Consider the following 14888-nt stretch of genomic DNA (forward strand, 5'->3'; position numbering starts at 1 on the left):
TGAATTTTTTTTCATACTTGCTGGGGATATGTCTGGATATATCTAATAGTGATCATTTTTAGTTGAATTACTGCAATTATTTTGGCACATTAAGAGCAGTTACTATATACAGTGAGAAGATTACAAAGCTTGTATGAACGAAAAACTCAGCCTGTTATACCCTTATGAGGTCTGCCTTCACATCAAGACAAGTTTTATGTGGGGATTATGCATGAAATGTGAGTGATGGTTTTGTAGAGCAGCTCGGTGGAGAGTCTCTGAGAAGAGAATCACACCTTGGTGCAATTGGTTTGTGGTGGAAGTAGAGTAAAGCCACTGCGACAGTGGCTGTCTTGTACTTGATTTTAGAGCAATAAGTCCCCCATCACTGTCACAGGCAACTTCTGTAATGAGAGTGATATCAAGATTTTGAAGATGAGAATTGTTTCACTCTTTTCCTTTATAAAGGAAACAGCATTAACAGAGGTTCAAGTGTGGCTGCAGGATGCGTGGTGACTGTAGTGATGGCAATGTGTAAAAAGGCTTATACTTGCCACCAATAAAAAAAGTGGTTTTTGAAGGGAAAATCCAATATTGCCAAATTAAAGATACCTACTAAAAGTAAAAAGTCACCTTTCAGAAAGAGGAAGCCATCATAAACAAGGAAACTTGGAAGGGCATGAATTCTGGGAAGTTGAATGTGAGGACGAAATAGGAAAGTCTGCTTCCGAGATTGAAGATCATCGTATTAACAGATGTAAGGAAAAATCACCATTGAAACCTTTTCCAAATGGATTGGCTTCCAGGTGTAATAGGAGTCTTTAATAAAGATAGGAAGGAAGATGTTGAAACTAAACTGTTTCTTTGCATGTGAGAGGATTGTAGAATGATTGTGTACCTTAGACCCTTTTTCTTAGAGAAGACTTCTCTGAGGAACTGTCTCAAATTGAAGTGTCAGTGGAATAGGATTTATAATTAATTCATGAAAGGAACTGTAACAAATCATCAGGACCAGATGGTATTAAATCAAGATTTCTAAAAGTATTTGAATGTGAACTTGATGAGCCGCTGACTCTGGTGTGTAACCTCTTACTTAAGTTGGCCTTGATGGCGAAGAATAGAAGATTACAAATGGGATGCCAGGATTTTTTCCCCTTTTTTGTCTTTTCTTTTTTCCTTCAGAGCTTGATGAGTACTGCAAGGAGATGCAGACAGTAAATGTACAGGGCATATTGATAGAAACTGTAATAAAAAATAGACTTAATGAGAACGTGGGGAAGAGTCAATATTAGCTCTCAGAGAGGAAAGTTGTTTGAAGGAGCCTGCGAGTATGTGGGTGTAGGCGAACAAGCTGGCACAGCAGGTGTAGCTTTCCAGGAAGGTTACCAGAAGGTCCCTTGCTAAAATCACTTAACATTGCAGAACTTCCAGGTGGAGCCTCTGCTTGACCAGTCACCAGTGAGCTATAAGCTCTGTGCAGTTGAGACAAATATGGACAAAAAGGGTAAAAACCCCCGTGATTTATGATTTCTAGTAGTTTTCTGACGAGGAAGCTTGTTTCTGACTCCTGTACCGACACTGGGGTTCTGAGTCACGGGTTTGAATGTGCTGGCAGGAATACTTTAAAACTCAGAGCAGTCAGATGTTCAAGCAGAGAGAACTAAAGGAGGGTGGTTAGTGCCTGTTAGATCCTGTAACATGAAAAATCCATAACTGACAATTGTTAAAACTGATGCAGAGAGGTTTCTTGATACTGCTACTGTATTTACAGTTCACTTGCTGTAGGCTACTTTGAGAGCAGGGGGCTTAGCTGTGCTTTCAGATGTGGTGTGGCCACCAGATGATCCTGGCTGGCTTGTCCTGGCAATAACTTGGTTAATACAGCAGCATTACAGTAGAGCACAGTGGGTTGTGCTTCTCTGGCATGCAGATATATAAATACCTATTTTCTTCTCAGGGTTGGAAAAGAGAACATATGGGTTCCCCTCTGGGTATTGTAGTCTTAACTTCAGGTTCTGCAGCACTTGAGGTTATTTGAATAAAAATATTTAAAGGAAGGAATAGAAGCCTTTTAGAACATGTGAGTGTTGAGCATTATGACAAGATAATGAACATCTAGATTGTTGAAATTATTCCTTTTTTCTGCCACATTTATGATGTTTAAAGTAAAATGTTCAGAGGCTGCAGAGAGGAGACGAAACAAAGATGGCATGCTCAAGATGAGGAATTCACATTCCCATGCTTACCTGTTTTCTTGGTGTGAAGAAGTAAAAATGGGTTTGAGCCGCCTGTCCAAAACCTGTTTGGATATTTTGGCAATAGCTGTCTATTTAATGCTGTATTTTAGACATTAGATGCCCTGGCTTCTTTCCCTTGCTTCTCGTTACGGTTGAAATGTTGCTTTTGATAATCACTGTATTGGGCATAGAGCAGTTCCTTCAGATGCATGTGTTGTTCATGTTGCACAGGAGGGGTGTTACATGTGTTATTATTCCTGTACTGGTGTGCAGAAGAGGGACTGCAATGCTGGACTGTTTATTAACCATTCAGCAGCACTTTCACTTGAGGTTTGTGATGGAATTTGCCAGCTCCTATAGGACCACTCTTACTTAGTATTTCTGGCAGCATAGGTTTGCTTTTGTTACAAGAAAAGCTCCCGGAAAGCAAGAATGTGTTTACAAAATGAAAAGTGTTTCATCATGGTGTCTGCAGCTCATAAAAGGCTTCAGGGACTGAATGCGCGCAAGTCTGTATAGGAAGCAACCTTACCTTGAATGGTATGTATCAGCACAGGTTGTGCTGGTGCTTTTTCCCCTCATTTTCTGGATCCTGACTCCACCTTTATGCTCTTTACTGGACTGGCTTGGCCTGGCATGCTTTCTGGATTTAAAAAAAAATGTTCAGGGAAATACGTTGTTCAATAAGTGGCAATTAATGTAGATAATTCTTTTTTTTTTTTTTATATGCAGTGTAAAGGTTTCACTATCTTTGTACTGGAAATGCATCATTTTTTTGTGCAGAAGATAATGATATGCATCTTTTGCTTTTTTCAGGTTGAGATACAAAAGACTTAATAGCTCATTTTAAGGGACTTGCTTTTCCTTTTCATCAGTGGAACTTCAATTAGGGTTATTTCTGAATAGGAGGAGAACTTGCACTAGTTAAAATAAGGAAAAGAGAAGTGGAAATAATTTTTATATACATCATATATTGGTATAGAGTGTGTTGACTGACATACTGTAGAATTAATAAGGGAATATTTACATAGTAATCATTTCTGGAATTTGCTTCAGGAAAGATTCAATTTTTTCCCCTCCTACCACAAGAGATGCCAACCCAATAAAAATACAACGATATGTTTATGAACAGTAACAGATCTGCAACACAGAATAATCTTAACCAGCTTTTATTTCAGTAGAATATAGGATTGCTTGTTTAAGGGATCAGAAGCTGTTGTTCTCACTTACCCAGTCTGATATTTCCTGCTCACTAACATGCCTTTTCCTTGGTGCTACATGAGGACAGCCTGCCTGCTGTGGCTTTGGCCACTCCAGCAGGGCTTGTACACATGCAGGAGGCCATCTTATCTCCCCTGCTTAAGTGTGACTGTACTAACTAGATTTTAATCCTTTACAAATTCATTTTAATTCCTCATAGGAGTTACCTAGGCTTTTAGGGGCTAAATAGCTCTTCTTTTACTAGAGGGATGCTGTTAGGTTTATTATCTTATTTTCAGCAGAAAAGAAAAGAGCAAAAAGCACTGAATTGTCAGGAATCCACATGTGCTGAATATGCCATCCAGGCTGCCCCGGTGTTCCCAGCTGTTGATGTTGAGTTTTCTTGTGTGAGGGAGATATTTGGTTGCATTATCTGGGAGTTATTACTGCAGTCTGAGTGAGGCAGTGCAACTATAATGGTTACTCCTCAAATCAGTTATCTGTTGGAGCACTTGCCTCTGGCATTAGGTTGATCTAAGGGAAGTCTCTCCATTGGATTTGAAAATTCGTTTCTAAATTAAAAACAAAATAACGTAGCCATGAAGTAAAATGTGCCATTCCTTGTACCCTCATTTTCATGTTATTGAAATGCCTCTAGTGAAGCTCAGGTTGAAAAATGATGTTGAGGTCAATGTCAGGAGCTAGAATTTAACTGAAGAAAAACATTCTGGGATAATTTATTAGGGAATTTAGAAATACTTCTGACCTTTCAGGTTTTCAGGAGGCACTGGGTGACACCACTGGTCTTTTTTATTTTTGGCCTGCAAAGTAAAACAAATCTCTTGCTATTCCTATAACTCTGGTCTGTCTCTTTTCACAAACCTTCTTTTAAAATTCAACTGGTGTCAGAACAGCAGTTACATCGATATTTTAGGAAGAGAAGAGGATACAGAGAGCTGTGTATTCACTTACCTGCTTCCTATATGATCTGGTTCCTTTACTAAGTGGCCTTCCCAGTTTACCAAGCACCATTATTCTTTCACTGAGGTATGGGCTGAAGAAGCTTTTAAAGAGAAAAGCAATGCCAGTGCCACTTCAGAATTTTCCCCATTTCATGCCCTTTTACCAGTACGATGTCACCAGAGGACACAAGGAAAAACGACGCACCACAGCTTTGGTCACAATGAAGAGACTCATTTATTTCTTCTGACTCCAATAATTTATAGTTCTCAAAAGGTGCCAGTGGATTGGAGGGTGAACGTGCCACCTCTCCAACGACACTGGACAAACTAGCAGTCCATCAAATTTCTCTGCCTCTGTGAAAGAATGCAAAACAATAGGTTGTATACAGAAAGTTGCGTGAGAAAGTTCTCTACAAGAATGTAAACTCAGAAGGCTTTAGAAAATCCTAAGAAATCAGGGCGACAGTACATGTCACATCTGGTCCACTGCTTTTGCAGGCAATTGCATCAGAGCCTTCCTTATCATCAAATCAAGTACCACTTAAAAAAATTCTCTTTGATGGCTGTTTGTCCTGGGCTGTTTATCCAGTACCAGATTGTATGGTCTAGTACACTGTTGCTTGCTGAAAATGGATAAAGCATTCATGTTAAACTAAAAGGGAAAAAAAAAACACCTTAAAAAAAAAAAGAAGAATATGAAAAAAGGTCAGCGTTTTAGCCCAAATGTTTTCAAGGATCCTTCATCTGTAAGATCTTGTTTTGAAGTAAGGTTTTGTGTGAGTGACCAAGGCTGTACTGAGCCTTGCAGAATGTAAGCAGCAAAAATGCTTCTCTGGAACTTTTCTCTGAACTGTGTAACTTACTAGTTCTCCATCTAATATACCAAATTTTTACTTTCTTAATAATTTTCTACATAAGTGCCCCAGAATTTCTTCTTGTTTCCTTCTCAAGTGCATAGTTTTGTGTGTAGTACTTAGGTCTGTTATTTCTTCTTAAATGTACAATATTCTTGGTGTGTGACAAATGTTATTCTCTACACTGACATTTAGCAAACTTGAGTAGTGTTTTCTTTTTGTCTTCAAATTGCTTTTATTTTTGTATACATATATGTTTATATATATAAAATTATAACATATATGTCTCAGGATAAACACTTGGGGGAAAAATCTGTTAGTAACTACTACAACCTCTCTTTTCTTGTGAGTTTGACCTTTTAACTATAGCCTCCTTTTTTTTTGTCTTAGAATTCTTACATTGTTTTTTTTTTTTTTTAAATTTTCTCCCACTAAATTGGTTATTTCCTACATAACTTTGCAGTGTTGTTTTCTGATAGCTGGATAATTGAGACCTGCCACATAATGTTTAGAAAATACTATGTTTTATTTGCAAAACATACTGGTAAAATGTGGCATGAATTATTGCTGGTTAACCCAAGCTATGTCTTATCCTGGTTTTTTTTTTTTTTTTTTTTTCCCCTCCTGTCTCTAATTATCTGTCTTTTGAAATGTTTTAAAACATTTCATTACTCCTGAGATCAAATCAGCCAACATTTAGATAACAAAATTAGTTTTTCATTTTTTTTTAAGCAGACATTTGCATTTGCTATTCTGTAATCCTCTGGTACCAGTCTAGCTTGATATATTTGCTATCAGACCTGCAGTAATCACACCCCATGTGAGTGTTTGAAAAGCTTTTTCTGGGTCCCAGATGTGCAGTGCATTGAGGGTTGTAGAGCTGGGCTTACCCTCTGGTTACAGTAATTCCCTGAGTGCCTTCAGCATTCTGCTTTCATCTCCCCCTTTATCATCACTGTTGCAGTCACTGAAGGCTGATGTAAGCCATCCAGGTGGTTTTGGATAATTCATCCATGCATTGAGCAGCACAGTTTTCTTCCAGTTTGTTCATAGGGCTTGAGAACAAACCAATTTTAGTCCATCCCCTTAGTGCAAAAGAAACTGGAACTTTGGCAGCTGCCGTTTTGTTCTTGGGCTGCTTGTTCCTTGCCCATCATTTATTTTCTTCATTTTTATTTCAGTTTTATGCTTGTTCCCCCAGTCTTTGTGGAACAGCTCTATTTGCAGCAAGGTGTGGAACCATTCTTTCAACAAGTTTTTCACTGGTGATTAGGATCAGCATTCCAGAGAACTTTTACAGCTTTGTTCTAGAGAAATGCCAAGTTTCCTCTTAATAGAAAAGTAACAAGTAAACTTGCCTTGCAAGCATGTACACGTGCATACATGAGTACCTGCACAAAATCACGAGTGCTGCAGGAGCCTGAAATAAAACCACTTTAGTCCAAATGTGCTGCAAAACTTATTTAGGGATAGAGAATGTTTATAGCCAACCCAGCATTCATTAGTGTATCCTGGCTGCTATTTTAATCTGACTTACCTTTCCCATGGTTGTGCAGATGCTAAACTGGCAGGAGGACATTGACATCTTCAGAATATGAACTGTAGGCTTAATTAGTTGGCGGCACTGAGCTTACATGACAGAGGAGCAGTTCTCAGGGTGTTTCTTGGTAAGTTATTGTACAGCACATTGACCCTTTGAAGCGTGGCTCTACAGAAGGCCTCCAGTGAGAATGCATTCCTAATTGCCAGCAGCACTGGTTAACAGGTTGTCTAAGCAATTTAATGGCCCAACTTTAGAATAGCTTTAATATATTCTTGTCACCCCATGTGAATAAATTGATATACTGATAAAGATAAAGTTGCCTCATTATTCAAATATTGATAGTAGGGTTTTTTTTCCTATTATCTTTCTTTCTCTTTTTATATTCTTTTGAACTGCTATGCATATTCATGGTCATGGCCAGGCAGTGGGAATAAAGGACCCGAAGAAGGTCTTTCTCCTTGTCCAAGGAAGTAAATATTTGGTAACTTGAGATAAGAGAGAAATAACATATTATTTTCATAAAGAATGAAGGCTCCAGCATTTATTTTGAAACAAGGCATATCTTGCCAGCAGACTTTAGAGACAGTGGTGTAATCAGTAGTATTTGGCTGGGTGCCATATTACATATCTTTTGCTCAGAACCCCAGATTCAGTGTATTACAGATGATATTTTTTGGAGGATGAGCATTCAGTAATAAAAAGATTCCAGAGATTGTATGCATAGTATTTTTAGCTGCAGGTCCTTGTGCTTGGTGGTTATTTAGTAAATAGTGGGGGTTTTTTATCTCTCTGCCTGTGATGTTGCAGTGTCAAGTTTTACTGTCACTGATGGTGGTTTTCTTTTGGTGGTGACCTTACTCATCTTGGAGAGAGGTTGTACACAGCAGTGTCAGTCCTGGACAAGATTTCAGATTGGATTTATAGGATATGGTTCCCTCCATCCTCCACTGTAACATGTGACAAATGCCATTACTAGTCCTTAAACAGCTGTCTTACACTGGAAGAACAAATCAGTCACAGTGAAGTGTGCCTTCTGGGAAGATGAATGTGGTCAGGGAAAACAACTTGAACTTGTGGTTAGTTTTGCTTGTTTGTTTGTTACATGCTTTAAGTATTATGAGTTACAGTACTGAGTGTTGTACTGCACTGGAGATATGAAATTGAGGGATTTTTACTTAATTTTTATTGAGGTAGTATCCAAAATGGAAGATTTACTCTCCCAGTGTTCTCTTAATACAGAAGACTATCTCACTAGGCTTACAAAAGTGTTGGTGGTGATAAGAAATGAGTCTTCCAAATAAAAATCTACAAATTTAACTTGGAGGTTTAAATCTGCAAAGGAGGAATAAGATGAGTGGGCAAGGGTGCTCACAGAAATCTGTGGTTTCTTAGATTGCTTTGGTAAAGAGGCAGGTGGCCTTTAGTTAAGGCAGAGAGTAACCTTGGTGAATGTAGTTCTTGTTGAAAATGCTGTGAAAGTGAGTGGCTACAATTCCCCCTTTCTAGACTAGCTGTATCCTGTCTGCCTTTAATGAAGGTCCTTTGTGTTTTGGCAATATGGGAATGGCTGAACAAACCAAGAGGACTTGAAGGGCTTGTATGAGTTCTTGCTACTTGATCACTTGCAGCAATTATTTTTCAATTGTCTAGAAAATAGTAAGAAGGTAGATGGCTTATTATTCCTCTGCCACAAATTGTTAATGTTGAAGATTATAGATCATTTTACATAATGCTAGTTAGGGTTCGTATTTCAAAGCATGTAGCTGCTTCTCAGAGCTATTTAAGTATTTTCTCCTTAAAGGAGAGAGCTCCTGTGGTAGCTGCTATTTCTCTTTATTTGCTCCCTGCCTAGAGGGATTTTTCAGTAGTTAGAGAACTAACTAACTGTGTCTTTAAGTTGAGGACTTCCCACTCTTGCCTTGATTGCTCATTGTATTTCTTTGTTGCATGTTGTCTATATTAGATCATAATGTCTTCAAGACAGGAACTGTATGGTGGAAAATCCAGGATCATGGGGTATGATCTTGGTTTAGGACCTTCAGGCAATATTTAAATACAAATAAGTATGCTTGAAAGCTGTTTAACATTGTGATCTAAACTGTTGCAGGGCAGCAGTTTACATTCTCTTTGAGCTTAGCAATATACAGTCAAGTTCAAACAAGTTGGAAACTGACTATCCTGACTTACAGTTCTTGCTTTGTAATTTACCTGCTTTTCCAGTCTTAACCAAACTCTGTTATCAGCAAATGAAGCACAAACAGGTATGCTAATACAATATTTATTTGGGGATTTTAGTTACAGGAAAGCCAGAGAATTCCAATATTTCCAGTAGTAGTTTCTTCACTGTAGTTTCTTCACAGCTCTTCACAGTGGGAATTTTTTTTATATGCTGAATATGTAGTAGTTCACATTCAGATGCTGTAAAAGCAGTAGAGCTTTATTTAAAAAACTAATTTCTTCCTAAGGGTAGGCACTTAAAAATTGGACCACAGCATTCAGTTTTATGCACGTGTTAAAGCGTAGTAAACAGCGGCACTATTGCATTCTGTTTCTCAATGAGCAGATAATGTAATTTTTAATAACTTGTCAACTACCAGTATCAGACAGCTGTGTGCAATTTGTATAGGATCCTCAAAAGTCTTCAAAGTGGAAAAATGTACAATAAAATATCTGTGCAACATGCAATGCATTATTTAACATCATAAAGTGCTGTAATGTTGCAAATTTACAGCTGTCTATAAGGCACATTAATAGGGTGGTAAGTTACCTTCAGAATGAATTTGCCTGGCGTGGGAGCCTCTCCGTGCAGCTGCCTGTGCCTCTTTCCTGGGAGCAGAGCGGGTGCCAGGCTGAACCTGCTGCCAGCACCTGTGGAATCAAGGCACATTAGGATTTTTTTCACTTTAATTCATTTCTGTGTCCACTGATCTTGTGGTGATTATGAGGACCGTGAAAAAAATCTAAATAGAATTGAACAACCTCCACTGGTGCAGCTGGTTGTCCTTACTCAAAAGTCCATTTTCTGTTGGTTGATAGGTTGTCTTATCGGGAATTAAATTTTTCAGCTAAGGAAGCCATCTAACTGGAAATGGAAGAGAAAGAGGGTTAAGGTTAACTGAACTGCTGAAAAAAAAGGTATTAAAAGCATTCTGTTGGCTTTCCTATGAGAGGAGTTGGGTCAGCACTTGACTTGCATGGAGAAACATTTGGTGCACTGAATGTTACTGAAGAAATTACTGTGTTTGACAAATTTGTATGTAGGGTAGGGTTGTGTAAAGTCATAAACAGGAGACCGATTAAGGGACATCTGAAGCAGTTTTTATGTGAAATTTAATTTAAAGTTCTGTGAAATGGACACTGCTGCTACAACACCATTTGTTCTTACAGCACAAAGTGTGTCCTTATGGCCAGCCTGATTGGTTTAGAGATCAGTTGCTGAGTTTTAATACTGGGGGATCGGGCAGGATTGTTATCAAGTAAACCTGAAGTGAGGCAGTGAGTCATGCAGGTGGTTCCTGGCTCGGGTGGAGCTTCAGTCATACCCAGTGGGCGGGTATGGGGGTGTTTTGGGGTGAGGATTTGAGACGGAGATCTCCTTTGCCTACTGGCCATTTATCCGAGGAGAAAACTGGGCTATGGGTTTGCTGGTGGTTCTTTATTTTTTTGGTTTTTAGCTTGATGCGAAACTTTGAGAAAGAAGGGGCCTTTGGTGGTGGGGAGTTCATGATACCTGAAGGCAAGACAGTCCTCTGGACTTGGTATGTTGTTTCAGGTGTACTTTGTTGGGTTAATACTTTGCAATTTTTGTCCACCCTACTGGGGTTTTCAATACTTTTTTGTTTGTTTGTTTTTCTTTTTTTAAATACTTCTAAACAATAAAAAAATCTATTTTTTTTACAGTAGATAACAAAATTCTGAACATTTGGGAATGGATGAAAGCAGGTTGGATAATAAGAGGTAGCCATAAAACAAAGGTAATAAGCATGTAATAGATTGAGGTTTAAGGGAGTGAGGAATTGTAACTCCCTTGGAAGCTTTTCAGATGATCATGTTGTTTCTCTGGCACATTTCAGCCGTCTATTCCAGGATTAAATTTCCAAATGACTGTATAAGCTATCTTTGTGTCTTTTTAAAGGATGGAATTACATAATTAAAGATAACTTGACAGAATGTCACACCATGTTTATATATAATTTTCTAAATGTGATTCACCCAGGGTGTGAATACAGCTATAAAATTGGCCAGGTAGATAGCTGAATAGTTCGGCATGAATTTTTGTATTATCACAATTAAAAGGAAGCAAGTTTTGGGAAAACATGGATTGTTAAGGCTTGATTTTGTTTTGAATGCCAGAGAAATCGAGTATGTTATTGAAAAAGAAAGAAGTAATAGGGCCCTGGGAGATCTTAAATGTGAATATTAGCAGGATGTTTCTGGGTGAGATCCTCCCAAAATGTGAGCTGTGTCTTGGTGTTACTCTGTAATTGCCCCTTTGTTGGCTATCTGGGAGAGATCACAGGGCTGAAATTATTACTTTGGCCTTGCACAGAGCCTAGTTTGGGCTCTTTCATTGCTATGTTTGCTTTTTAATAAGTAATTCACTCTGGGAAATTACTTTTCCAGATCTCCGAAATTGGTGAGGAGAAGACTGAGAACTAGGTGAACCATATAAAGATGTGAAATTGAGGCTGAAACCTAATATCCAGAAAGGCTTTCTCTTAGCATAGAAAAAATGGAGTAAAAGCAAATATAACTTAAAAGTTGTATAAAGGAGGGGGGGAAGGAGAATACTTTGCGAGTTTCAGGAGCACCACTTGGACAGCTGTGTTTGAGAACAGGAGTATTGCTTGCCCCTCAGTTTTGTTCTCACTTTGAAGACAAGAAATTTCTAAGTACTGTAGAGTCTGGTGTAGCAGACTTCTAGGTTATTTCCAAAAAGTACAGGGCAATTTTATGATGTGAAATTGTTCATTTCCTACTCCTGTTGTTAAACTTCGCTTGTATTCAATAAGTAAATCCATAAATGTGAACATAAGTAGCCTCCCTAAAATGCTGCCTTGCAATTTATTTTGAATTTGCATTTTTTTGATAAAATGGTGAGTTTGGTAAGAGATTTCTCATTGGTATAAGCTTATTAAATATATATATATATATTTGTGAAGTACCACTGTGCTGTTTTGTAGTTATTAATATTATGAAGTAACATTCCAAAGCAGTAGCACATTTTGAGTGTTGTCTGCCTTTATCTGTATTGAATTTGTACACTGTCATCCTGGTAGGGTAAGAGACAGAGATCCCGTTTTCTTCCTTATGTGTACAGTGCCAACATATCTATGCAGGATTTTAAAAAACCTTTTCTAGCAGTATCTGTGGTGCTGTTGGAGTTTGTTACCTAATGCAGTGCAAGGAGTTTACCTCAAAAGTAGCCTCTTGTTATTGTAGAAATTGGTTGCAGTGAAAAGGCATAAATTACTTTCTGGCTGGATACTGGGAGGAAGTCTTTTAAGCCTTTTTATTTACCTTCAGTGTTTTGAACTGCACTGTTCAGTGCAGTGGTGGGTAAAGCTTGGCAGAGCTTGGCACTACCTGCCTTCAGGTGAACATAGACTGTTGTATATAATTTGGTTTCACCAAAGATTTGAGTGTACTTTTTCTGCAAAAAGTAAAAAACCAGGAGGCTGGTGAATGCAGTGTGGAGTTAAGACTCATCCACAGGTATGCCAGTGGGAATTGTTGAAGAAAGAAGTGATGCTTTGCCAACACCACTGGTTGAGTGAGGACTGGAGAGCATGTGGGTGAGGTGACCTGGTGTGCAGTTTTGCCTGGGACTTGACAGGCTTTCTGTCAAAATATGTCAGTATCCATCTTTGTGGAATAAAAGCAGATGCTTTTGATTGCTTAAAGAGAAATAAAGTTGAACCATATACAGCTGGAGTGTCAGTCTGTCCCAGACCTGTCTGTCCCCCGCTGCATCTGGGGTCTGGGAGTGTGCCCTCGTAGGGGTGCAGGGAGGAAGTGCCACCCCAGGCATTCAGTATTCGTTCTGATCAGCACTTCTTTGTGCAAACATAATACAAATATTAAATTACTCTTTGTTTTATTTTGTTTGTTAAATATTTGCCTTCACAATGCAGACAAATTGCTGCTGGCACAGCTATTGTCTTTGCAGGGTTACTCTGGGGATGTATCTGACAGATCTCTATTGCGACACATGGAGGAAAATTCTGTGGTCTCCTCTTTCAGAAAATGCAAAAGCTTTTCACTTGATTTTGTTGTATTTAATTAAAATAAATACACCCAGAGGCTTGAGCAATTGCTAGATGTTTAAAAAAATAGAAATAGAAAGATTAAACAATTGAAAAAAACATTATAATGCACAAACGTATTATACAAAATGTATAAACTTATGTTAATAGGATGATAAAAATTCAGGGGAAAAACTGGCTTGAATATTTAAAAGTGTATCATTAGATCCATTGGCCTTTGGATCTTGTGCCCCCAGGAAGAAAAATTGGTTAAATATTTAAAAATGTATCTTTGGATCCATTGCCCTTTAGGTCCTGTGCCCTCTTTCAGTATTACTTAATCTTTGTATTTATATTTTAAAATATTTTGATAATTATATTTATATTGCCTTATAGAAAACTGGGTTGTATTACACAGATCCTAAGATTTTTTTCTGTGTATGCGTCTGATGAACTTGGGTTAGAGTTCTGCGTGTGGCTTTGATGGAATGTTACTGGTTTTGTTTAAGGACTTCATTGGATTAGGGGGTGATGGTTATTTTGTTACTTTCAAAGAAAACCTGTTCCTAAAGGACATGGTTGCTGTTCTTTTATTTAAAACTACAAGTTACATGAATCATCTGTCACAAGTGAGAAGAAAGGAGAAAACCTAATACTTTCTGAATGCTTTGATTGCTTTGTCTGTCTGCAGGCAGAAGCAGAGTTGTGGCCTTCCTGTGCCTTGGTCAGCAGTGCAGGTGATGCTGGCCTCCTGCCCAGCTAGTGGTGCAGGCTGCAGTGGTCCTTGCTGAGGGATTTTATCTCTTTTTTACTGTAGATAAAGTGAATTTAGTTTCTGTGTTCCTCAGTTGTCTTCTGGAAGTAGATTGGTGAGTGCTGCTGAGATGGAAACAAGTGATTTTGGTGAGATGGTCCACAGGCTCAATGGCCTGTTTGCCTGACCTGCAGGAGATTCTCACCCAACTCCCTTGCTTCTGGAGAAGAGATCATAGGCATTTAGGAAATTTGAACGAAATATTGGAGGCTTTCTCATTATAAATATTGTCAGCAGAGGTCAGAACCTTTCACCCTTTGGAGTCAAGAGGTGGTGCGCATTGAGATCTAAGTGGCACATCTACATATTTCAACAAAATACGCTGCCTCTCCTGCCTGCACATTTACTTTTAAGTTTCACTGATAGACAGATTGCCTTTTATGTCCTTTCTGTGCACATTATGCCCAAAGGTTCCTTTGCAGAAAATAAATTTATAGTCAGTAGCTGATAAAGGTCTTTCCACAGTGATCCCACAGAAACGTTTTTGGAGCCATCCTTCCTTTTGTGGTGGCATCGCTCAGCCGTCTCTCACTGGAGGTGACAGTCTACCTGCACTATTTAATATTGTATCTTCCCATTGTAATTTTTCAGACCACATCAAGGACAAATTTGTAAATCAAGACTTCTTGGATAACTTGGTGCAAACTATTTTGCTGACTTGAGCTAGGCAGTCTCTTAAAAATGCTTTTTTCAAGGAGGAGCTACAGGTTTATTTGGTTATGGGCAGCCTTTGTATATGTGCTCAAATGCATACACGTGTGTGTGTGTGTGTGTGTGTACAATATTTACTCTTCAAAACTGACATTCAAGTAAAAAACAAATCACTTGTTTTCATGGTGTGCTACTGTGGGTTGATGCCAGTGAGTGCTGGAGCCTTTTCGTGGTTAGCAGTGCCATTGTTTGCTGAAGTAAGCCCATGTTTTGATAACATTACTTTCAGGTTTTGCAGAATGTAATCAGTTTACATATGTAAGCTATTCATGTTTTTAAAGTCTATCAAATGTGCTATTTTACATGCTTCTTTCTTTTTGTGAATAGAGGTAGGGAAATGAAA

At 38.4% G+C, this 14888-nt stretch overlaps 1 protein-coding gene and 1 long non-coding RNA gene across 19 annotated transcripts in view; one reads left to right on the top strand and one right to left on the bottom strand.

The window, feature by feature from the left end:
• Positions 1-14888, top strand: part of PTPRF (protein tyrosine phosphatase receptor type F) — a 378733-nt gene that overhangs the window by 62830 nt on the left and 301015 nt on the right. The window lies entirely within an intron of this gene.
• On the bottom strand, positions 5659-14374 carry LOC137478922 (uncharacterized). 2 transcript variants are annotated; one of them, XR_011001877.1, is made up of 4 exons: positions 14195-14374; positions 9755-9853; positions 9543-9643; positions 5659-9193 (listed from the first exon to the last, which is right to left on the bottom strand). It is a non-coding gene; the product is annotated as an uncharacterized lncRNA (long non-coding RNA). The 2 variants fall into 2 exon arrangements; XR_011001876.1 differs by having other exon boundaries at positions 5659-9643.

Source organism: Anomalospiza imberbis, chromosome 9 (genome assembly GCF_031753505.1).
Source record: "Anomalospiza imberbis isolate Cuckoo-Finch-1a 21T00152 chromosome 9, ASM3175350v1, whole genome shotgun sequence".
Classification (NCBI taxonomy): domain Eukaryota; kingdom Metazoa; phylum Chordata; class Aves; order Passeriformes; family Viduidae; genus Anomalospiza; species Anomalospiza imberbis.